We start from the raw sequence: 23677 nt of genomic DNA, 5'->3' as shown, positions 1-23677 counted from the left end.
CCCAAACTCACAAGCAACAGCAGGTGTGGTGTCACAGGCTCGGGAAGCAGAGACAGGGAGATTCCTGGCCAGCCAGTCTAACCTACTTGGCAGATGGCCTTCCCAAGTGTGGATCAGAGTATAACAGCTACAGGTAAAGACACCAGGTATCTATGAATTCTGGACAGGCCAATGCCAGCTTGGCTGTCCAACCACCTGTCACCAGAATGTCCTCTGGTTTCATGTCTTAGGGAAAGATACAATTGGCATCAGGGAAATCTAGGCCTTGCCACAAGCTGTGGGATTGGCTGCATTATCAGGGCCAGAGAAACAGTTCTTATGGTGCTATATATCCAAGTTCAGTTCTGAGCTGCCCACAAACACAGGCCATAGGCTAGAGGCCTCCTTATGCTAGCTCTCACCTCTTGATCAGCCACCAAAGAGGCATGAGGAGCCACAAATATGGGGGCTTCACCACACATTCTCATTTTTGTAACTTTTTTTTTCTTTTTGGTTTTTTTGAGATAGGATCTCATGTAGCCCAGGCTAGCCTCAAACATCCTATGGAGCTGAGTATGACTATGAATTCCTGACTCTCAAATGCTAAGATTAACATGCACCACCACACCCAGTTTCCTGGGCAGTTTTGCTTCTCTGGGTCAACCACACGTTTGTGTGCTGTGTTAGCCAACTCACTTTAGCTTCTGCAGGTTTCAGTCATTTTTGTCAAACAGCAAGAAAGACCCACCCATCATCTCTTGTACCCCATCAGAATTACTCATGGGTCTTAACACAGTAAATGGGAAGCACACTGCAAATCTATACGGGGAGTGAGATGGGAGAGTCTGAAAGGGGCGTTCATCTTGAAGCTTCATACCCAGTGCTTCATGCTTTCTCTCTCACCTGCTCTCTCTTCTCCAAATTGCATCCCAAATGTTGTGGAGCTGGGGCTGTGTGGCGTGGGTGGCACTTCATTGTTTGATGTGTATTGATGGTGACCTCACTCCACACTCCCTCTGGAAGCATGTCTTCTAGAGGCACGGAGCCTCGCTAGCTGGATTTCAGGCATCAGTGAGCAGGTTAAGGAGACCATTGGAAGAAGTGTGGTGTCTCCAGATTTCAAAGTGACAGGGAGCTGGGTGTGTCGGGAAGAGTGTCAAGTTAGTCCTTTGAAGAACTGGGACCTTGGCTGAGGATCTCAGTCACCAGCTCCAGTGTGCCAGGCCTTGTCACTCTCCTGGTTTCATATCCTTGAGCTACTTGTAAAACGGAATTATGAATGATTGCTACACAGGATGTATACACATGCAGATGTGCACACATGGGATATGCATACACAAGATGCACACATACACAGATGCACACATGGCATTTACCCACTGAGGCTGAGGGGATGGGATCCCTCTCACTGGGGCACTGGACAGAGCCTGAGCATTGACTCTAGACAGATCATGGCTCACCAGCCTCCACTCCACTGCCTTGGTCCAGCATCCTAGCCCTTTTGCCAGGGGGTGGGATGGGACTAGCCCCAGCCAATGACATTACCTGACAGAGGGGCAGAGAGATGACTCAGAGGGTAAAGGCACCTCTCTCAGAGCCTGATGACATGAGTTCCACTCCCAGGACTCATATGGGAGAAAGGAGAGAGAGCTCCAAAGTTTGCTCTATGACCTTCACACTTGTGCAGTGTTCTCCCCACGATAATAAATAAAATATAAATGACACGGTAGGAAGTCCACATCTAAGCAGAGTGAAATATTCTAACACACCTCTGCAGTCTCCTTCATCCCACTGTGGCAATGCTAGAGGAGGCTCTCTGTTGGCACAAGGGTGGAAATATCAGCCAAGACAGCTAGATTGCTGTCTCACTGACCAGAAGGCATCTGTATGATGTGGCAGTGGGGACATACATCAGTTATGGGACTCTTTGATACCACGACAGAGTCTAGTCTATACTGCCTAATAAAACCCAAAGCTCAGTTTCCTCCTCTTTGAGAGAATAACACCCATTTTACATGGCTTGTGGTGATTTTTTTTTAAGATTTATTTATTATATGTAAGTACACTGTAGCTGTCTTCAGACACTCCAGAAGAGGGAGTCAGATCTTGTTACGGATGGTTGTGAGCCACCATGTGGTTGCTGGGATTTGAACTCTGGACCTTCGGAAGAGCAGTCAGGTGCTCTTACCCACTGAGCCATCTCACCAGCCCCTGTGGTGATTTTAATAATGGGATATATATCATGCTCTTAGCTCAGTAGAGAATCTTATTTTTCCCTTCTGTGGCCAAGACAGGTAAGCCCACCTGACCACACCTTCCCATAGGCCTCTGGGACATAGCAGGAGGTCAATAACTCCCCACTGAAGTAGACACACAACCCCTATTATGCACAACACAGGGATTAGAGTTCTGTCTTTCCACACTTGCCGTTTGTTTCATATAAATCCTGCGGCAATAATTTGAGGCTGCTGAGAGATGTGCTTCTGACAGCCACTGATGTCCATTTTCCATTTGTAACAAGCTGTGACAACTCCACCTTCTCCACCTACCCCCACCCCTCACCAACTGGACTGCTGGGGACTAGAGGTGAGAGCCTTCCCACCCCATTCTCCACGGTCTGGCCACTCAGTGCCAAGAGGGCAAAAGAAACATTTGGGAGTGTCAGCATTCGGGGCTCTGGCATCTCACCTGACCCCTGCCTGGACGGTAATAAAAATAAATAAAACTGAGCTGTGAGAGCCTTTGTGTTTTATAAGTAGATTGGTAATGCTGAGAGAAAACCATTACTGTGAACTCTCAAGAGGAAAAGAGGAAAAAGAGGAAGAAGGGGGAAGGGAGAGAGAGAAAGGGAGAGAGAGAGAGAGAGAAAGAGAAAGAGAGGGGGAGAGGGAGGGGAGGGGGAGGGAAAGGGGGAGGGAGAGACTACATACAGAACACTGTTTTCTGGTTTCTAGTGGCCTGGGTTTGTGTGAGCTGAGCTCCAGTTGGGTTTTCTTCTACATACCAGGATCAATATGATCTGAGAAAAGCGACTTCTTAAAAGTCAAAGAGAACATGAATCTGTGAAGCAACTTAGCAGCTCTAGCTGGTGCCTGAGGATGGCATGCAGGAGTCTAGGGGTTTGAGACAGGGGTGGGGGAGGGGACTGTAGGGGCAGTAGGAGTGGGGGAGGGGTGGGCAATATTTCAAGACCTAGCAAAGCACACTCAAACCAACACACACACAGAGCTGTGAAGGAGAGGAGGGCAGCACCCACAAAGGCCTTATCCTCGAAGACTCAAAGTGTAGTGTGGCGATGCCGGGCTTGGTCCTGCCCCACAAGATCTTGCCCTGGACAGGTAAGGAGCTATCCCAGGCAGGTGGAGAGAGTGAGTTCCATGCCATACTCCTTATGAGAAACAGATGACTCCTTGCTCCGAGATGATGAACACCTCCAGAAACCCATCTCCGTCCCTCCTTTGTTCCAAAGCAAACACTTCCTTGGCTTCGTTTTCATGCCCAGCTGAGCTCTGTGGGAGGGAAACTCCTGGAACCAAGCACCTGGATGGAAAGAGCTGTCAGCCAGCCTCTGGGGCCAGCTGTAGCCACAGGATTGGGGGCTGCTTTCATGATGACGTCTGAATAGCCACAGAAGCGTGCAGTCCACCATTGAGCAGCATCCCCAGATAAGATTCTGACTCCTCATCTAATTTATTCTAAAGTTAGAGGGACAGACAGACAAAGGGAAACAGAGACAAAGAGACAAAAACAAAGAGACAGACAGAGGCAGAGAGATAGACAAAGACAGGATTGACTTCAAGGGGGACAGCGACAACAGGACATCAGCATTTTCAGCATATGTGGCAGAGACAAGGGTCTGTGCTCAGAGCTTATACATATAAGCCCACAAAAACCTGTTAACAGCTGGGCATGGTGGTGCACGCCTTTAATCCCAGCACTCAGGAGGCAGAGGCAGGTGGATTTCTGAGTTCGAGGCCAGCCTGGTCTACAAAGTGAGTTCCAGGACAGCCAGGGCTACACAGAGAAACCCTGTCTCAAAAAAACAAAAACAAACAAACAAACAAAAACCGTTAACAACCAAGCAAATTGAGATCCAGAGGATCAGATCCTGTCTTAGTTAGGATTTCTATGGCTGCGGATGAAACTCCACAATCAAAAGGAAAGTTGGGGAGGAAAGGGTAATTATTTGGCTTATACTTCCATATTGCTGTTCATCACAGATCAATGTTAGTTAGGATAGGAACACAAACAGGGCAGGAACCTGGAAGCAGGAGCTGATACCGAAGCCTTAGAAGGGTGCTGTTTACTGACTTTCTCCTTCAGGCTTGCTTTCTTATAGAACCCAGTACCTGCAGCCCAGGAATGGCACCACCCACCATAGGCTGGGCCCTCCCCCATCGAGTACTAATCCAGCTGGATCTCCTTGAGGCATTTCCTCAACCAAAGTTCCTTTCTTCTGATGATTCTAGCTTGTGTCATGTTGTGTCAAAACAGCCAGAACGGACCCGTATGGAATGAGGAAGCCGGGAGTTGAACCCAGGCTGCCTGACATCATACCTCTATGAAGGTACACTGACTCTTTTTCTTTTCTTTTCTTTTTTTTTTTTTTTTTTTTTTTTTTTTTTTGAGACAGGGTTTCTCTGTAGCCCTGGCTGTTCTGAAACTTACTCTGTAGACCAGGCTGGCCTCAGAAATCTACCTGCCTCTGCTTCCTGAGTGCTGGGATTAAAGGCATGCGCCACCACGCCCGGCTAGTCTGCCATATCTTTTCTCAGAAAGACCTGGCTTAGACTGACTCTTAAATCTGGGAATGAATCCAGTCTTTCAGACACCCACTGCAGATGTGAGGGTCCTTCTGCTATCCGGGCACAAGCAGGACATATAAGGCTCTCACACCTTTCCTAGTGTCACTACAGTGACTTGCTTACAAGAATCCTTAGAAATGGCTTAGGTTTTGGAAACACACAAGAGTTGGAGAACCATTTACTAAACTGAATACGTCATCCAACTTGGCACAATGAGGCGTGCTCTTTATCAGCGCACGTTTAGTATCGTGAGTGGTGATTAGGCTGGTCATGAAGGCAGCTGGAGGAAAACTGTTTCTGGGGCGGTAAGGACTTCCTTCCCAGTCTGAACCGAAATCTGCCTCTTAGTCGCTGGATCCTATGGCTCCAATTTGAACCGGAAGGCAAAAGACCCTCTGCCTGTTCCATTCTATCTTAGCAAGCCTAGCTGACTGCTTACCAACCCAGGCAGACTAGAAGCGGCAAGTTAGAGAACACAGACGCACACAGCTCCCGGGTTCTCCCCCACACTATCTGTGTCTATGTGACATGCTTAGGTCGGGAATAACGTTCTAAAGCCCAAAAGGTAAATTTAGCCAGAGGTGGGGATTGCTGCATTGAGAAGAGAGTAGCTGGCTAGGGAGACGGCTCAGATGGTAAAGTACCTACTGTGTACGCATGAGGAGCTGAGTTAGATTCCCAGAACCTATGTTAAAAAGAGAGGGGAAAAAAGCCGGTTGCAGTGGTGTAAGCCTGTGATCCTGATGCGAGGAGGTAAAGACAGGGGGATACCTGGGGGTGGCTGGCCAGTGATGTAGGCTAATCAGGGAGTCGCAGGCCAGTGAGATGGGTAAGGGGAACTGCTCTCTTACATGCTAGGCAAATGCTCTACCATTGAGCAGCGACCCCAGCTCATGATAACATTCTGAATCCTCATCTAATTTATTCTAAAGTTAGAGTGACAGACAGACAGACAGACAGACAAAGGGAAACGGAGACAAAGAGACAAAAATAAAGACGCAGACAGAGAGACAGACAAAAACAGAGCCAGACAGACCGAGGCAGAGAAACAGAGAGACTGTGTAAGGGAGAGTTTATTTTGGCCTTCCTAGCAGTTCCTCAAGAGCACAGCTACGCAGTTGCTCTCCGGTCCTGGCTGAGGCCTCAGGTCTTTGGAGCAGTGGCCATTCCCTTTTCCTTCCATGCCCCATCCTCAGTTCAAGAGCGACTCTCACCTTAACAGAGCAGGTAGAAATTTCAGAGCAACAATAAACCCTACTGTGATTTACTTATCCGGCTTCCATCCGTGCAGTTTACCCCTGGGCTCTGTACATGGGATTGCATTTGGTTTATGCTTGAAGTAACCTCGTGTCATGGTTAGCTTTACCTGTCAGCTGGACACGGCTGTGGAGGTAGCCAGCGACTTGGTAAAACACTATCACTGCTTGCCAGTGAAGGTATTTGGCCTAGACTAACATTTGAATCATTAGAGTGAATACAACAGTCTGCGCTCTCCATTGTGAGTGGAACTGGTCTAGTTACTGAAGACTGGCTGGAATCGAACAGGAAGGTTCGTCCTCCTACAGTAGAGCGACTTCCTCCTAACTGCTGCCCGTACATGGGCTTCTCAGCTTCCCTGAGGCTCAGGCCTGCAGGGCTTTGGTCTGAGACCACACCATTGGCTCTCGCTCTCCCAGGTCTTAGTTTGCTGCCTGACTCATCCCATTGACCTTGGGACTTGCCACCTTCATGATTGAGTCAGTTCCTTATAGGAACACACACACACACACACACAAGGGGCGGGGGGGGGGGGGTTGGGGGGGGGGAAGAGAGCTCTTGCAGATGAAAGCATATTTCCAAGTCAGAGTCACCAATAGCCTGGAAAATACGATATCATGATGTGTTCATGGTCAGTTACTGGTGTCCTGGTGTAAACCAGGACTGGAAAAGCAAGTTTAGTTAAGTTTTATATTGGGGCTCCCACCAGGGCTCCCTTTCCCAACCTTGGGGTCTTCCTTGAGAACCTGACCCTGGTTGGAGGTTACTACTAGGCTTAGGGTCAGCCCCTGCTCTGCTCACCTGTGCAGGTAGACAACTCCCTCTCCAGCCTCCCTCCTCAGTCAGGCTGCTCGATGTATGTATGTATGTATGTATGTATGTATGTATGTATCTATCTATCTATCTATCTATCTATCTATCTAATGATAATGCTCTTCCCAGGAAACTGGGCCAATCGATGTTGGGTAGGTGACTGAAACAGACACTGTCTCTGTCCCTGGACCTGCTGTCACTATTCCCTTCCACTGGTGAAATATCTCAGAATTCACCTCATTCCTCCTCTTGTTCTCAGTCTCTACACAGAAGGGCCCGCTCTCACCCGTCTCTGGCATTCTGCATGATCCTTGCCTGCCTGCAGGGTTATTTCCAAAACAAGTGAGGAATGGGCATTTCGAGGGCCCACACATTTCCATCTGCTATGGCTTCCAGAAACAATTTGGAGAAGGAATGTATGTCTTAGCAGGAACTGAGTTCTGCTGGACTAGCATCCTGGTTTTTACACGGAGGAAAGAAAGGATGGAAGAAGGGCAGAAAACCAGAAAGAAATGGCTAGCAGCTTTCAGCAGCCAAGTCTAGATGAATAACTGGTGGAACAGCTTGTATTTGCAGGTAACCTATGAAGCTGGCACACTGAGTACGAGGGGACCAACAATGTCAGCGTGCCACATGCCACTTACAAAATCATACATATCAACTGATTTCCATTCTCGGTATTTGAAAACACTTCAACACACACCATCATCATCGGCACTGCTCTTTCTTGTTCCAAGCATCGGAAGATGTAGGCAGTTGGGGTGGACTTAGTGAGGGTGGGCGTGGTGGGGCTAGGAGGGCCTTGGAGACCTGCACAACCACCTCTTCAAGGTCTCCCCTCAAGGCAGCTCTCTGAAAGACAATAAATAGGGTCTGAAGCTGTGCCAAGATGGAGTTACTGGGCTTGGGGAGGCCTTTCCAGAACACATAAGAGGGCCTTGAAAACAAAGGTGTGTGGGAGCGTGTCAGGTGGGCATGAGGTAATGTTCCCAGGGTGCTCCGGGTCTCTGATTAAAGGGCCATTTATCCCTGAGTCATTATTCTGCCTAGTATTTGTGTCTGCAACACCAGCTGTGACAATGGAGCCCACAAAGACCAACCTGCAGCTGCTATTGCCTAATGTGCATAGAGAGGTTGGAGGTGGCCATGAGTTGATGAAGTTTGTCTTTGATCCAAACACAGTTCAGCTGGCTGAGATCTGCAAGAAAGCCCACATGAGTTAATGCAGAGTTAATGTCTTCTGGGCCCCAGCAAGGGTAGCAGATCACATTTAGTTTGAATACATGCAAGGAAAGGCTTGATGTGCTCCCCCTCCCTCCCTCCCTCCCTCCTTCCCTCCCTCCTTCCCTCCCTCCTTTCCAGATAGGGTCTCTCTATGTTGCCAGTTCTGTCGTGCAACTCATATATAGACCAGGCTGGTCTTGAACTTTCAGTCCTTCTGTCTGACTCTTGAATACTGGGATTACAGAATCGTGTCACCCTATCTTGTTTCAGCATTTTTTTGTGAGAGGCAGGGCTAAGGGTGATATCCCAATGTATAAGGGCCAGCCACAGGAAGTGGCCCGAAGTGCTAGGCAGAGATCCTACCAGGGCAAGCAGTATGCCTAAGTGGAGATGGGTCAGGTTCTGACTTCTGTGTGGCTCAGTCGCACAAGCCAGGGCTGTCCTTTTCCGTCTGGAGTCATCTCAAATCCTATTTCACCCTGCTTGGCCCTTAGAAAGAACTGCCCAAATTCACCCAGAAGCTGGGGTTTTGGTTTGGGCTTCCAGTTGGAATATGTCCACTCTGCCTTGTCTGCAGCCTCTACACCCAACCAGAAGCTGGTAAGTGTTCCTGTCCCCAGCTGTGAAGGATAGAAAGCCTGGCCAGCATCCAGTTCTCATCACAGCAGTTATGTGTTCCAGCATGTGCTTTCAGAATGTGTGCTCCATTATCACGTATGTCAGGCACAGGCTAGGATGTGTGGTTTGGGGTTAGACTTTGGCCACATCTTTCTGTGGCTCTTCTTCTTCTTCTTCTTCTTCTTCTTCTTCTTCTTCTTCTTCTTCCTCCTCCTCCTCCTCCTCCTCCTCCTTCTCCTCCTCCCCTTCTTCCTCCTCCTCCTCTTCTTCTTCTTCAGAAAATGGACATTAATTGCCATGCATCACACATTTGGTGAGTGCTCTGTGAAAGATGGCCTTCCAGCTGGATGGTGGTGGGGCCACACCTTTAATCCCAGCACTTGGGAAGCAGCGGCAGGCAGTTCTCTGAATTTGAGGCCAGCCTGATGTACAGAGTGAATTCCAGTATAGCCTGGGCTGTTACACAGAGAAATACGGTCTCAAAAAAGGGGGGGGGGAGAAAGAGGGGGGGGGAGAAAGAGAGGGAGGAGGGAAGAGAAGAGAGAGAAAAAATGAGAGGGAGAAAGAGAGAGAGAGAGAGAGAGATGTCTATCTAATATGGAAGCCAGGCCCTCAAGATGGTCCAACTCTCAACATACAGCACTGAATGAAGGCTCAGGAATAGAAGAAGGGACAGCATCGCTGCCTTCTCCACAGAAGCTAGAGTTTTCGTGGATGTAAAAATGGGATAATGTAAGGAGCACAGAAACCCTGGACCGTGGCTTCATGGCTGGAGATGAGCAGAAAGAAGTAGAGGCGAGCGAGTGTCACTTCAGAGATGAGGTCAAGTGCGATGAAGTTTCCTCTTCGTTTTCTCTCTCTTGGATTCCTCAGCTCCGGGAAGTCAGCACCCCGTCAGAAGGACACTTAACTGGTTACAGACAGCCTGGGTGGCAAGGAGCAAGCCATATCAGGGGACCCCTGGGACATATTGCCCTTCAGGCTTCAGTCTGAAGTCATCAAAGAGACTGTGAGCCACAGCTTGGGGCTCCCAGCCCTTTGCCTCAGCAGCGGTGCCCTGCTTGTCCTTTGAGTCTGCCAGATGAATCAAGTAGCCATGATAACCAGCCGATGGCTTACGCAGATAAAACTTGAAAGCAAGGGAATCAAGATGACCGTAGGATAAACCACGGGAGGAAGCACACATCTGGAATCCCATCGCTTAGGAGGTGGAGACTAGAGGGTCAGAGATTCAAAGTCATTCTTAGATACATACCAAGCTTGAGAGAGAGAGAGAGAGAGGGAGAGAGAGAGAGAGAGAGAGAGAGAGAGAGAGAGAGAGAGAGAGAGAGAGATGCTGGTCTGGTGCTGGAGAGATGAGATGGCTCAGCGATTAAGACTTTGGTTCAAGCCGGGTGTGGTGGCGCACGCCTTTAATCCCAGCACTCGGGAGGCAGAGGCAGACGGATTTCTGAGTTCGAGGCCAGCCTGGTCTACAGAGTGAGTTCCAGGACAGCCAGGGCTATACAGAGAATCCCTGTCTCGAAAAAACCAAAACCGAAAAAAAAAAAAAAAAAAAACCAACAAAAAAAAAGACTTTGGTTCAGTTCTCAGCACAACCATCCTTAACTCTAACTCTGGGGTTTCTGATGTCCAGAAATTCATTTTTCTTTTTTTAGGTTGTTTGTTTGTTTGTTTTGCTTTGTTTTGTTTTTTAACCTTCTCAGCCTTCTCAGTTTGAGAGTTGACTGCTCTAGGCTGATCCTCAGTGCTGGGATCTCCGGGTTGGGGCTTGGGTGGGGGATGGGTGAATGGAAGCAGCTTTTCGATCAGCTTTCATCTGATTGGGTGTCATGAGCATGCAAAAATCAATTATTATGCCTGATTGGTCGGGCCTGGAAGGGGTGGAGCGAACCCTACCTGAAACACAGGGGCGGTGCTTTCCCACAGGAATCTAGAGGCACAGTTGCCAGGAGCAGGAAGCGGTTGCCGAGCAGCGGAAAGACAGATACTTATTGTCCCTGTGTTTTTATTGTGTTCTTCAGTGTGTCTGGGTGCTGCTCCCCTCAAGCCACCTGGTTTCCTGGCTCTTTGTAGAATGCTCTTGTTTCTTCCTCTCTTTCAGGTCTTAAACACCACCCTTCAACTACACTTCCCTTCAACACTGTTTTAATCTTTCTCAAAACAAGCTGTTTTGAATGTGGCTGTGGCTGTGGTGTGTGAGCATAGTGTATTTGTGTGCGGCATATGCAGGCGTGTGCACCTGAAGGTGCTCTGTGCTCTGCTTTTCTGTTCTCTGCCTTATTCCTTTAAGACAGGGTCTCTCCCTGAACTTAGAGCTAGGTCTGGAAAATAGTCAGCTCCCATGATCCTCCTGTCTCACCCCCTCATCACTGGGGTGACAGGCACATACACTGTGATGACTGCTAAAGGGGGGGGAAAAACCCTAAAGAGTTTGTACCTAGTTTTATGTTGGTGCATACCAAAAGAATATCTTAAAAATTGGGTGTGGGAACTCATGCTTGTAATCCCAGCACTGAGCAAACAGAAACAGGAGGATTGCTGTGAGTTTGAGGCTAGCCTGAGCCACAGGCTTTTTATTTGGAAATTTGAACTCAGCCCCTCACGTGCAGCAAGTGCTCTGAAACATTGAACCATCTCTCTAATAATAGTTTTTAAAATTATTTATTGATTTTTATTTTATGTGCATTGGTGGTTTATGTGCATGTGTGTCGAATCCCCTGGACTGGAGTTATAGACAGTGGTGAGCTGCCATGTGGTTGCTGGAAATTGAATCCAGGACCTTTGGAAGAACAGTCAGTGCTCTTAACCACTGAGCCATCTCTCCAGCCCTGAGCCATCTCTCCAATCTGAACCTCACCTCGAAAACGCAAGTGCCTTCTCTCCCTTTCAATTCTTCTAGATTCCCTTTCCTTTCTTTTTCCCCTTGAGACAAGGTCTTAATTATTCTATTAGCCTCTCCCACTGAAATGTAAGCTCCACAGGGTCGAGTCTTTTATCCATTCTGATCCCTGCTATATCCTTTCTATTTTGTGCCCAACGCATAGTAGGTACTCTAGAAGCAAAGGCTAAATAAGGGGTGTGCATAGCTACCCTGTTGAGTAGCTGAGATGAAGGTGAGGCCCTTCCCATTTCAGATGAGGCCCCAAAACTTAAAGATTTTCTTGGCTGGAAAAAATAAAACAAAACAAAACAGTTGTTGTTTTAAACACTAATTGTTGAGTGTTAATGAGAAAACAGCAGAGGGGAGCTTCATGAGTTATTGTGTGCCCCCACAGAGTGAAGGTTAGAAGGCACCCTGATGCAGCAGTTCAGACTGAGAGAGTGGCAGGAGGATGGAGTCACCGCCTGGCTGCTGGTAAGACAGACATCCCAGGCGCGAAGGAAACACCTGCCCCAGATCTGAATCACACTGACAGCAGTCATTTAGTTTCAGCAAACACAGCAGCCCCTTTTAAATTAACGTGCTCATTTGAACTTTACTGATCTTATAGCTTCTTTGAAATGGAATTTGGCTTTTTTTGTCAATGCTGGGGGGGGTGGGGTGGGGGAAACACCTAAAAAGTTTGTACCTAGTTTTACGTATGTGGAAAGAATATGCTAAAAACTGGGTGTGGTATTCCCAGGGGATGGGGAAACTGAAGCAGGAGGATTACTGTGAGTTTGAGGCTACCGAGCCACTGGCTGCAGGATGGAGTCTTTGTTTTTTGTTTTTTGGGTTTTTTTTTTTTTTTTTTTTTTTAAGGAAAGGAAAGAGAAGGGAAGGATGAAAAGAGAAGGGAGAGGAAAGAGAAAAAGAAAATGAAAAAGAAAGAAAAATAAGGCAAGGTGGGAAAGTGAGAAAAATAACCAAATGTAGCAACATATGCGTGACTGTTACAATGGCGGCACATCACTTTGTAAGCTAACAAAAGTAACTAATTCAAACATTATAACAGAAACTAATAGGCTTGCGAGCATTTGTATCCTTTACAAAGAAACTTACTACTCAAGATGGCCAAACACTTTGGAAAGAGTTAAACCTTTGTCCTTGACACAGGAAGGGAAGTCTCAGAAGGATTTCAAGAGAAGGCCCAGGAACTCAAAGATCACCTGGCCAGTCCAATCTCTCATGCTTCTCAGTAAAGACTGGGTTTACTTAGCTAAACTCAAGGCTCAATTCCTGACCTTATCCTGCCTCCCACCTAGGGAGAGCTGACCCCTCCCCCCAAGTTATCTCATCAGCTCCAGGAAGTGACCTGGCCGGCCTCTGGGGTTGAGAGCAAGCGCTCCTTGCCTCTGCCTCCCCCAGCCCCAGGAATCTGCCTGCCAACACCCAGGTTGGGGGGGGATTACTCACCAGGAATTCCCAGCTGTACTTTGGTTGTTTGCCCGCTGATATTTGCTGGGAACTAGAGATATCTGGGAGGTCTTCCCAGCTTTTCTTAGCTGGCTGGGGCAGGGCAGCTGTCAAGCATAGCTATCTTTGTTCTCAGAGCCGACCCCAGAACTGCTGCTGGAGTTAGAGATTAGCCTAGGGTCCTTCCCTGCCTTTAGCCCAGGAAGTTGAGAGAGAGATAGAAGTTTGCTCACTGAGGAAAAGAGGGTACCAGAAAGCCAGTTGCTCTGTCCTGAGACCAGAGAGCTGGGCACTGTGTGGGAAGCAAAGAACCTCTTTCGCCAGCTGCAAGCCGGTCTTTTCTTAGAGATCCTGTAAGGGCAACCTGCCCACTGTCCCACACACCCTGAAGTCTGTGGTGGGAGGGGAGGAATGGCCCTCAGGAAACAGTTCCAGTCAAGCAGAAGATGAAGTCTGGAAGAGACTGACTCGGCTGCTCAAGGGACACAGTCCACTTGAGTGTCTCCAGCCTCACTTTCCCCAAAGGCTCAAGGACTTATGAATTGTTTACGTAGACCACAGCAAAGGGAATGGCTTCTGTCTGATAGGGAAACTGAGGCAGAGGGCTGGGATTTTACTAAAACCGTATTTCCTATAGCAAATAACTCATAGAAACATTGGAAGTGGAAAATGTGGACAAAGGGCTCGAACAGAGCAGAGAACAGTCTGTCAGCTCAGAGAGGTGCTCTCGTGAGTTTCAGAGAATGTGAGCTCAATAACCCATTTGCTATTGGGTCTGAGGACCAAGCTAATTTCAGCCTTTTGGGCCTAGAAACCCTAAGAAATTTTAGCCTTGTTGTTTGCTTTCTGTCACCATGATAAACACCATTATCAAAATATAACTTATGGAAGAAAGAGTTTATTTCATATTACAGCGCCAGGTAACAGTTTATCGCAGAAGGAAGTCAGGGTAGCTCTTGGAGACAGTAGCCAAAGCAGAGTCCATGGAAGGATGCTGCTTACTAGCTTGCTCTCCCTAGCTTCTGGTGAGCTGGCTTTCTTTCCAGCCCACTCCCCTTGGTGAGGGATGATACGCCCCACAGAGTGCCGGGCCCTCTTATATCAATTAGCAATCCAGAAAATTGTGCCACGGAGATGCTCACAAACCAGTCTGATTGATTTGGTCACCACATTGAGACTCTTCAGATGACTCTGGGTTGTGTCAAGTTGACAGCTGAGGCTAACTAGTGCGACATGGTTTTTCCTATCTCCTTCTAGCCTTCTATGGCTTGAAGTTGAATATCCTTTCTCCAAAGAGCTTAGGACTACGAAGTGTTTCGGATTTCAGGGTCCCCACCCTTGATATGGGAGTACTTACATATACATAATGTGGTATCTCAGGGATGGAGGGAGTCAAAGTCTTAATACAAAATTAATTTCTGTTGCAAACACACAGCCTAAAGGTAATTTTACACAATATTTTTAGTACATCTGCATGTTGACTGCAGTCTATCATGTGAGGGGAGGTGTGGAATTTTCCACTTGTGGTGTTATGTTTATGTGGTAAAAGTTTCAATTCAGGGAACACTTCACATTTTGAGTTTCACTGGGCATGGTGATGCATGCCTGAAATCCCAGCATCTGCGGTGCTGGAGAGATGGCTTAGTGGTTAAGAACACTAGCTGTTCTTCTAGAGGACCTGGGTTCAATTTTCAACACCCACATGGCAGCTCACAGCCATCTGTAACTGCAGTCCCCGGAGAGATCTGTAGTTTTCTGTTTCCTTTGACACCAGGCACACATGTGTTGCACTGAATTACATGCAGACAGAATACAAATACCTGCAAATAAATAAAATTCCAGCACTTGGGAGGTGAAGGCAGGAAGACGAGAGTTCAAGGTCATGCTTAGCAAGAGGTGTTCAAAGGCAGCCTGGGCTGTATGAGACCTTGTTATAAAAATGAAAGGGGGGGGGGTGCTGGAGAGATGAAGCGATTAAGAGCACTGGCTACTCTTCCAGAGATCCTGAGTTCAATTCCCAGCAACCATATGGTGACTCACAACCATCAGTAATGGGATGCAATGCCCTCTTCTGGTGTGTCTGAAGATAGTGACAGTGTACTCATATACATAAAATAAGTAAATAAATCTTTAAAAGATAATAATAAACAAACAAGCAAACATAGTGTAGGAGTTCAGATTGAGGGTGGGTACTCATTCTGTGTTCAAATGATTACTGTGCCTCTGTGGTCTTAGGAAACGTCCATAGGAACCCATTAACCACCCTTATAAAGGAAGAGAACCCAGGATACAAAGAAGGAAATCCCCAGATTGGTGGACTAGGGGGCCTCACAGTGGTTTTAGTTTTTAGTATCTTATAGGTCCTATTTGTCTGTGTTTCCTATAAGGCTCTGAAGGGCCCATACCTCATATTAGGGCAAAGAGAATGAGTGACTATTTAGAGGCCTGTTGTCTACCAGGCCCTAGGCTGGCATTCTGTGTTTTTTGCCTCACTTCAAATGTCAGTCCAAGGGCCAGGGCTGTGGCTCAGTGGAAGAGTACTTGCCTAACAGGCACGAAGGCCCAGGTTCAGCCTTCAGCAGAAAAAGAAAGAAATACATTGATTTTCAGTTGCTTTGACAAATTCAAGTCCAGTTCATTTCCTCTCAGATTGTGCCCGTCTGTGACTAGCTGTTGTATGGCCAGAGTCTACGAGAGGAAGTCCCGGGTCTGACCCCAGCTAGGGCATTTGCTCTTTCAAAGCCTTCCAGAATGCTGCCTGGCATGGAGTGGGTGTGTGTCATGCATTCCCATGGCTCTCAGGCATCCCTGGGCCCCCTTCTTTCCCAGGGAGGTTTGTTCTTCTACCTAGAGTAAGGCTCACTCAACGACAGGACACCTGTGGCTCCCAGTGACTCACAGAAACAGCTGCCCTGAACATGAACATGAACATGCGTCCTGGAGGAGGAGGCTGCGGCAAAGTAGGAGGTGATGGCCTCTCTCTTGAGCAGCTCCGCAGAAAAGGCTGACTTGGTGAAGAAGCTTCAGGGTTCTCCTCTTTGACACCACCTGAGCAAATGTCTTGCTTGGGTTTCAGTCCCCTACCCTCTAGCGTGTATAATGGCAAGAACTCTTCCCACAGCCTCTGCTCTTTTTGTCTTTGCAGCCAGAAAAATCCAAAGGATGCAGAAGAGAGTAACAGCTGGGCCTGCAGGAGAGGTCAGCATGGTTTCCCAGTTGACTCTTCCCACTTTGCCCTTCATCCATCATCTTGCCTCCATTTTCTCTGCACACATAACTCCAGGGAATGATGGGGAATTGAACCCAGGGCTCCAAATACACTACGCACGCCTCCACCATGGAGCTACACCTCCAGCCCAGGATTCTGTTTTGGCTTGTTTGGTTTGTGCCTTTTTATGTTACCCAGGCTCATCTCAAACTCAGTCTTAAATGATCCTCTGGTCTCCATCTACACTTTAGTTGCGCTATGGGTCTGAACCACTGGGACTAGCGAAAGATATATTTCTTTTAAACTTCCATTTGAAATGTCAGCTGATGCACGGAGGTATAAGACTTTAACCCCAGCACCCAGGAGGTACAGGCATGTGGGTCTTTGTGAATTCAAGGTCAGCCTGGTCTACATAGTAAGTTCTAAGCTGGCCAGGGTTATACACTGAAATCTTGTCTTAAAAAGAAAGAAAGAAAGAAAGAAAGAGAGAGAAAACAAAATCAAGTGAACTGTCATTCAAAATAGACTTTATTTATTCAGCTGGCTCATTTCTACTAAAGCAAAGCAAAACACCTTCCACTCAGAGACAAGCAGTCCTCACAACCAACCATCCATTGAACGGTCACTAAACATACACTGTCTGTTTTAAGAGACAGAGGGTTGTGTCTACCTTGCTGGCCTTTTTGCTTTGCTGAGTTTTGCTTTTATATTTGAGATAACATGCTGCTATGATGCTAAGTCAAGCCTTGGACTCAAGATCCCCTGTCTTTGTCTCCCAAGTGCCAGCATTAGAGATTTGTGACATGACAGCAGCCTCTTCACTGTGTGTTTGTGTACTCATGTGTATGTATATGTGTGCTGTGTGTGTATGCATGTGTGCATGTTTGTGCATGTGTGTGCATGCATGTGCATGTGTGTTGTTGCATGTGTGTGTGCATGTGCAGGTTAGGGTCAGGGGTTTTCCTCACTCTACCCCTTACTTCAAGGTCTCTTACTGAACCTAAAGCCTGCTGATTCAGTTAGATGGGCCGGCCTGAGAGTGCCTGGAATCCTTCTGTTTCTGTCTCCCATGTGCTGGGATGATGGGTGTGTGCTACCACCATGCCCAGCTTTTACGCAGGTGCGGAGGACCAAGTCCTCCTGCTCACACAGCAAAAAATTTATTGAAGGAAACATCTCCCCAGCCCCCTTTTCTTCATTCTTTATTTATAGCACAGTACCAGGCACAGATGAGTGATACCTGGTGAGTGCATGAATGAATGAAGGAATGAATGAGTGACATGTGGGGAATTAGTGAAATATACATGGCAAATAGAGAATGAATTACTACTGGACTCTCTGGTGGCAGGGATAGGTGCTATTTATTAATTCAGATGATCAATAGCACATAAAAAGTCTTACCCAAAGAGAGCCCACTGCTAACCCACCATATTTTAGAAAACAATACCAGGTGGTAGGAGGATATGAACCAACTGAAATCCTCACTTCCTGCTGCTAGAGAGTAAGTTATTACAGCCAATTTGAAGAGCTGTTTGACAACATTTACTAAAATGAAGCATATGCCAACCTTGTGACCTAGCCGTTATACTCGGAGACATACATTCAAGAGAAACAAATGCTTATGTTTATCAAAAACACACAAAAATGTTCATCGTGGCTTTCTTCATGGTAGTTACAACCAGCAAGCAGTGAAGATGCCTGCAGACAGTTACTCAGGATATACTTGTATAATGAAAACACACACACACACACACACACACACACACACACACACACGAGCTGTGACACAGGACTGGGGACATAACTCCTTTGATAGAATGTGGACTAGCATTCACAGGGCCCTAGTTTGTCTGTTTGTTTTAGGATTTATTTATTTATTTTATGTATATGAGTACACTGTAGCTGTATAGATGGTTGTGAGCCTTCATGTGGTTGTTGGGAATTGAATTTTAGGATCTCTGCTCACTCTAGATGGCCCTGCTTGCTCTGCTCTGGTCATCCCTGCTCCGGCCCAAAGATTTATTGTTATACATAAGTACACTGTAGCTGTCTTCAGACACATCAGAAGATGGTGTCAGATCTCATTATGGGTGGTTGTGAGCCACCATGTGGTTGCTGTGATTTGAACTCAGGACCTTTGGAAGAACAGCCTGTGTTCTTACCTGCTGAGCCATCTCACCAGCCCCCAAGGCCCTAGTTTTAATTCCCAGTAGTGCATATACTGGGCATGGTAAATAAAGAAGTTCAGGGTCAACATTAGTTACGTAGAAAATTAAGAGGCAGCCTGGGCTACATGAGACACTAAAGCTGGGGACGGTGGCCTATGCTTTAATCTTGGAGATAGAAGCAGGCTGATCCCTTTGAGTTCAAGGCTAGCCTGATTTACATAGTGAGATATTAGGGGGAGGAGGAGAAGGAGGAGGAGGAGGAGGAGGAGGAGGAGGAGGAGGAGGAGGAGGAGGAGGAGAAGAAGAAGAAGAAGAAGAAGAAGAAGAAGAAGAAGAAGAAGAAGAAGAAGAAGAAGAAGAAGAAGAAGAAGAAGAAAGAATGTAAGAACAGCTTTGGGGTATGGTTGGGTATGAACCAGACTGGATCAGTACTGAATCAGTACTTTTTTTTTTTTTTAACTTTTTTTGTTTGTTTGTTTTATTATTATATGTAAGTACACTGTAGCTGTCTTCAGACACACCAGAAGAGGGCATCAGATCTCATTATGGATGGTTGTGAGCCATCATGTGGTTGCTGGGATTTGAACTCACGACCTTTGGAAGAGCAGTCGGTGCTCTTAACCACTGAGCCATCTCTCCAGCCCGAATCAGTACTTTTTGTTTGTTTATTTTGTTTGTTTTTTTGGTTTTTCGAGATAGTGTTTCTCTGTATAGCCCTGGCTGTCCTGGAACTCACTTTGTAGACCAGGCTGGCCTCAAAAATCCACCTGCCTCTGCCTCCCAAGTGCTGGGATTAAAGGCGTGCACCACCACTGCCCAGCCTGAACCAGTACTCTTGATTAACATACTTTATCATGAGTTATGCTCTGATTTAAAAGTGGATTGTTGTTTAAAATCTTAAAATCTGTTGGGTTTTTTTTTTTTTTAAAGCAACAATTTTAGTAACTATGTTTCCTCTATAGCAGGTCGCGTTACTCTGGGATTAATGTCACCAGAGCGATGATTGACTGTGAGAAGGTGTGTTCATCGGCTCTGGCCTACCTTTCAGGGTTTTCTCTCCTGCTATCAGTTATGGCTTTCACCCACTTCCTGCCCCGCCCCCACATGCCGTTGTCATTCTTCCCCATCATTACTTCCCTCTTTTCTCAGAACATTCAGGTCTTTCTTCTGGGCAACAACCCATCCTTAAACTGGTGGTCCTGTCCCAAGAGCTCTGTGCGGCCCCTCAATCCTCCCTTCCTCCTGTTTTCAGCCCTCTCCTCCAAATTGAATCCATCTTTCAGACCACCAGTAACTCACGTTTCTGTTTTAAAGAAATCTTCCTTTGACTGCAGCTCCCCTTCATTGCCACGATTCCCTCTGTGTTCGTGATCTTAACTTATTCACCATTTAGTGAATACATTTCTTTTTCTTTCTTGATTTTTCCAGATAGTCCTGGCTGTCCTGGAATTTGCCCTATAGACCAGTCTGGCATCAAACTCAGAGATCTGCCTGCCTCTGTTTCCCTCTTAGTGGCTCTTAAACTCACAGCTGTGGCCACTCCACTGAAAGCCTGGACAGAAGAATTTCCAGCTGTGATGTCCAGAGACTGTTGTTTTAGGTACCACTTCCAGGCTTTTCTGGTAAATCTGATATGGCCCATTTCCCTCACCTTGAAAACCTATCACCCCTCTACTTCCATGGTACAGGGGAGCTCCAAGCTCTCTCCTCTTCCTCTGCTAACTGCTTATCCGTGAGTTCTTGTTCTTTACTATCTCATTTATTTTCCTCTCTTTATTCCTTTCTCCCTTCCTTTCTTCTTTCTTACTATTCAGGAATCAAACCCAGAACCCAGTATATGTGAAGCAGGTGTTCTAGCACCAAGCCTCCCCACTCTACCTCGTTTTAAGTGTTGTGTGCCAAGGTTCTGCCTTTGCTCTCTTCTTAGTCCACACTGGTGTCTGTCGCTGCTGCTCTGCTCTCATAGTGTCAATACCACCCATACACAGACGATTCTCACATCTGTTTCCTCTAAGGTCAGACTATGAAGCCAGCCTGCTTTCTAGACAACCAACGCTGGACATGTGAAAGGCACCCCAAGTGTGTTCAAACTCAACCCACGGTCCTCCCCCTAAAACTTTGTATCTCAGCTCACGTGGTCAAACTTCCCACATTCACCAAATTTTCCAAATAACAAATCCTTGTCAGTTCTCGGCAGTAGAGAGAGAGATTTTGAGTCAGGAAATTCACTGTCATGAGGAGGCTGTTGTGGCTAATGTAGGATTCAAATAGCATCCTGGCTGCTATCAACTAGATGTCAATAATCACAACCATAAAATGACTCTGCCTTGAACTCAGAGATGTGCCTGCCTCGTCCTCCTGAGTGCTGGGATTAAAGACATGTACCACCACTGCCTGGCTTCATAAAATGATTCTTGACATTGTCCTTGGAAGAACAGAGCTTAAAATCTACTAGGATTGAAAGTCACTAGATTAAAGGCATGTATTTAGGTATCACCGTGCAGCTTGAACAAGTTTCTACTTTTTCAGGCTCTGGTTTATTTTCTGCTAGATGGAACTTAAATATTTGTTACAGGTAAACCTCATGGTCTGTTTTATAGTGTACCGTGAAAAAATTTGCTTCTCTTTATATCCAATTAAACTCCTGTTTGTCGCCCAGAATTGTCTCTATTCACATCTTTCCTAATACAGCCTGGTTTCGACAACAGGTCTTTTGGGTTGCAGCCAGCTGTTTCCCTCTGACTTCACAGGGCACACTAGGCCTTCCCTCTAGCCCTGTTTTCCTTTCTCTGTTACTGTTCGGGTCTAGCTACCTTGAGATGGTAGACGCGGAGTCTCCTGCGCCTGTGTGCTTGTGTGCTAACTTCCCTGGTTCCTCTGCCTGGAATAAGGACCCAAGCTCATCTGACTCTCATTCCTTCCCTAAAGCTTACTCAGGTTCTACCTGGAGTCTTCCTCCCGACAGGGCTCAGGGCTCTTCCAGGTTCTGTAGAACCACATCGGATCTCCCCGTGCTTCTGTCTCATTTGGGCACATCTTTGCTTCCAAGTCTGTCTCTGATGTACTTGTGGGGAAAATTGTGGATTTTTCATCATTATTAAATACACAGGATGTCTAGCTTGTTCCCCGACACGCAGAAGGTATTCGGAAAATATTTATGGAGTGAATGAGCAGATAGAGCACCATTATTGCTCTCTCTGTTAGGTTTAGAGCCATAGTTTAGAAGTGCTTATAAAATAGTCCATAAATCTGCTGTCTCTATCCCAGAAACAGTTGTTTCCTTGGCCGAGAGCTTAGAGAAGACACAGTGCTGACGGTAACAATGGCATGAACGTGTGTGGCTGACTCGTGACTGGGGGATCTGTTTACATCTCCACCATTGTGTCCTCTGTCAACCAGAGGTACTTTTTCCCCTTCCATCTGACCATTGTGGGCTTCAACTACCCCAATTCAGAACTCTTTCTGTCAGTAAACATCTAACAAGTAAACCTGTTAGACCACACTAGCCTCTGGATTAAACAGTCGTCCTACAAATACATCTGGCCTCCCTTTTCACATTTCAGAATCTTGGATTGAACTAACCACAGATTAAAAGTATCCTGAGGGCTGGGGATTGCTGACCCTGGAGACTTCATTTTCCTGTCAGGATTTTCTCAACAGCGTGAGTAGTCACATGACATTTCTTTTCCTTTTATGTTTCCCCCCCCCCCCTTTTTCTTTTTGGCTGCATGCACATCTGTGTGATAGTATTAGAAGCCCTGGAACTGGAGTTACAGATAGGACTGAGCTGCCATGTGGGTGCTGGGAATTGAACCCGGGTCCTTTCCTCTGAAAGAGCAGTCAGTGCTCTTAAACGCTGATCCATCTCTCCAGTTCCCGAGTCACATGGCTTTTCTATTTGGGAATGATTTAAAGTGTACAGTGGCTGTAAGTAGGTTACATATCAATCAATTTTGTGCTGTTCTATACATGTGAGGCATAAGCTCTTGCAGATTCTGGTATCTGCAGTGGTTCTGAAATGAGTCCCGAGTATTAAGGGATGCCTGTATAAATTAAGCCCTACTGGTACAAGAGGGATGTATCTGTTGTCCACACCAGAATGCAAAACCAACTGCAGGTTTCCTTGTTACTGATTTTCATACTCAGAGTCCCTCAAAAGACCACTAGGAATCCGGGCGGCTTCTTCCCAGAATGCAACAGTGCTGGACCAACACATTTCCACCCTCCTTTACTGAGCCCAGGGAGTACCGCTAGCACCAAGCAGTTTAGTTAGTCTTGCGCTGTTTCTTCCTCCTCCAAGGATAATAAGGTTTTGTCAGGCACAAGGTTACACACAAAATGGGCCTGTAGAGTCCATGCTGGTTAAGTCTCTTGTCTAGCTCTGCTCTTTGAGTCTCAGTTTCTCCATCTATTAGGTGTATGCATCTGCTAGGTTTATGATACAGGTAGACCATTTTAGGGCTCTTCCTAGTTTCAGCAAAGTGTAGGTAGGGAAGCTGTAAAAGTGGGGAAGGAGGAAACTAGTCTCCAGAAGGTAGCTTCAGCTGTGTTAGTCCACCGGGGAATACCTGCCAAGGAACCTGGGAAGCCGGACAGCCAAGCTGCCACACAAGAAGTCCGCAGCGGGCCAGTGCACGGAACCCTAGAGAAGTACCCAAGGATCCTTGGCGAGGCGGGAAACTCAGTGGGCTGAGAAATGCCAGCTAGCCACAAATCTGGCTCTAGAAGGACAGGGATCAGCCTGGTCCCGAGGGGCGGGGCGGGAGCAGTGGTGGAATCAGGAAATTCCTTTCTACTGTGGGCCCTCCCAACCCCTTTCCAGGGTGCCGACTTGTCCCAACCTAGTTTCCCCGAGAAAGAGAAAACGAAATATGCCTTGGGTTTCCCCGCGCCCTGCTGGGGTTTGTAGCTTGCGTGGGACCGCAGGAACACCGGTGCGCCGGAGTTCTGGGCCTTCCCGCCGGCAGGGAACGGGACCAATCCTCAGCGACTCCTCGGGCTCCGGAGCACAGTGCCATTTGGTCCCCGAGCTCTGGGAGGCGTCCCCAGGCTCCACTCCGGTTCAGCTTAAGGTGGTGTCACATGAGCTGCGGGGGAGTGGGAACCCAGGGAGTGGGCGGTGGCGTGCGCGCCCGGAGGGGGCCGCCCAGTCCACCTATATGCACAGAGACCCGCCTGACGGATGCCAGGAATTCCCAATGAGAGGCGCTGGGGGGAAGTTTGGGCAACTCGGCCTGGCCAATGGAGAACCTCGGGAGGGCTCTGC

At 47.3% G+C, this 23677-nt stretch overlaps 1 long non-coding RNA gene across 2 annotated transcripts; it reads right to left on the bottom strand.

The window, feature by feature from the left end:
• Nucleotides 1-2163: 2163 nt before the first annotated feature.
• Nucleotides 2164-13373, bottom strand: Gm29952. 2 transcript variants are annotated; one of them, XR_381744.1, is made up of 4 exons: nt 13036-13373; nt 7955-8052; nt 7558-7706; nt 2164-2190 (listed from the first exon to the last, which is right to left on the bottom strand). It is a non-coding gene; the product is annotated as a predicted gene, 29952 (long non-coding RNA). The 2 variants fall into 2 exon arrangements; XR_872853.2 differs by lacking the exon at nt 13036-13373 and adding an exon at nt 10596-10661.
• Nucleotides 13374-23677: the final 10304 nt, after the last annotated feature.

This window comes from Mus musculus, chromosome 12 (assembly GCF_000001635.26).
Source record: "Mus musculus strain C57BL/6J chromosome 12, GRCm38.p6 C57BL/6J".
Lineage (NCBI taxonomy): Eukaryota > Metazoa > Chordata > Mammalia > Rodentia > Muridae > Mus > Mus musculus.
Note: the sequence above shows the minus strand (reverse complement) of the source record. Positions and strands in the feature narration are given on the sequence as shown.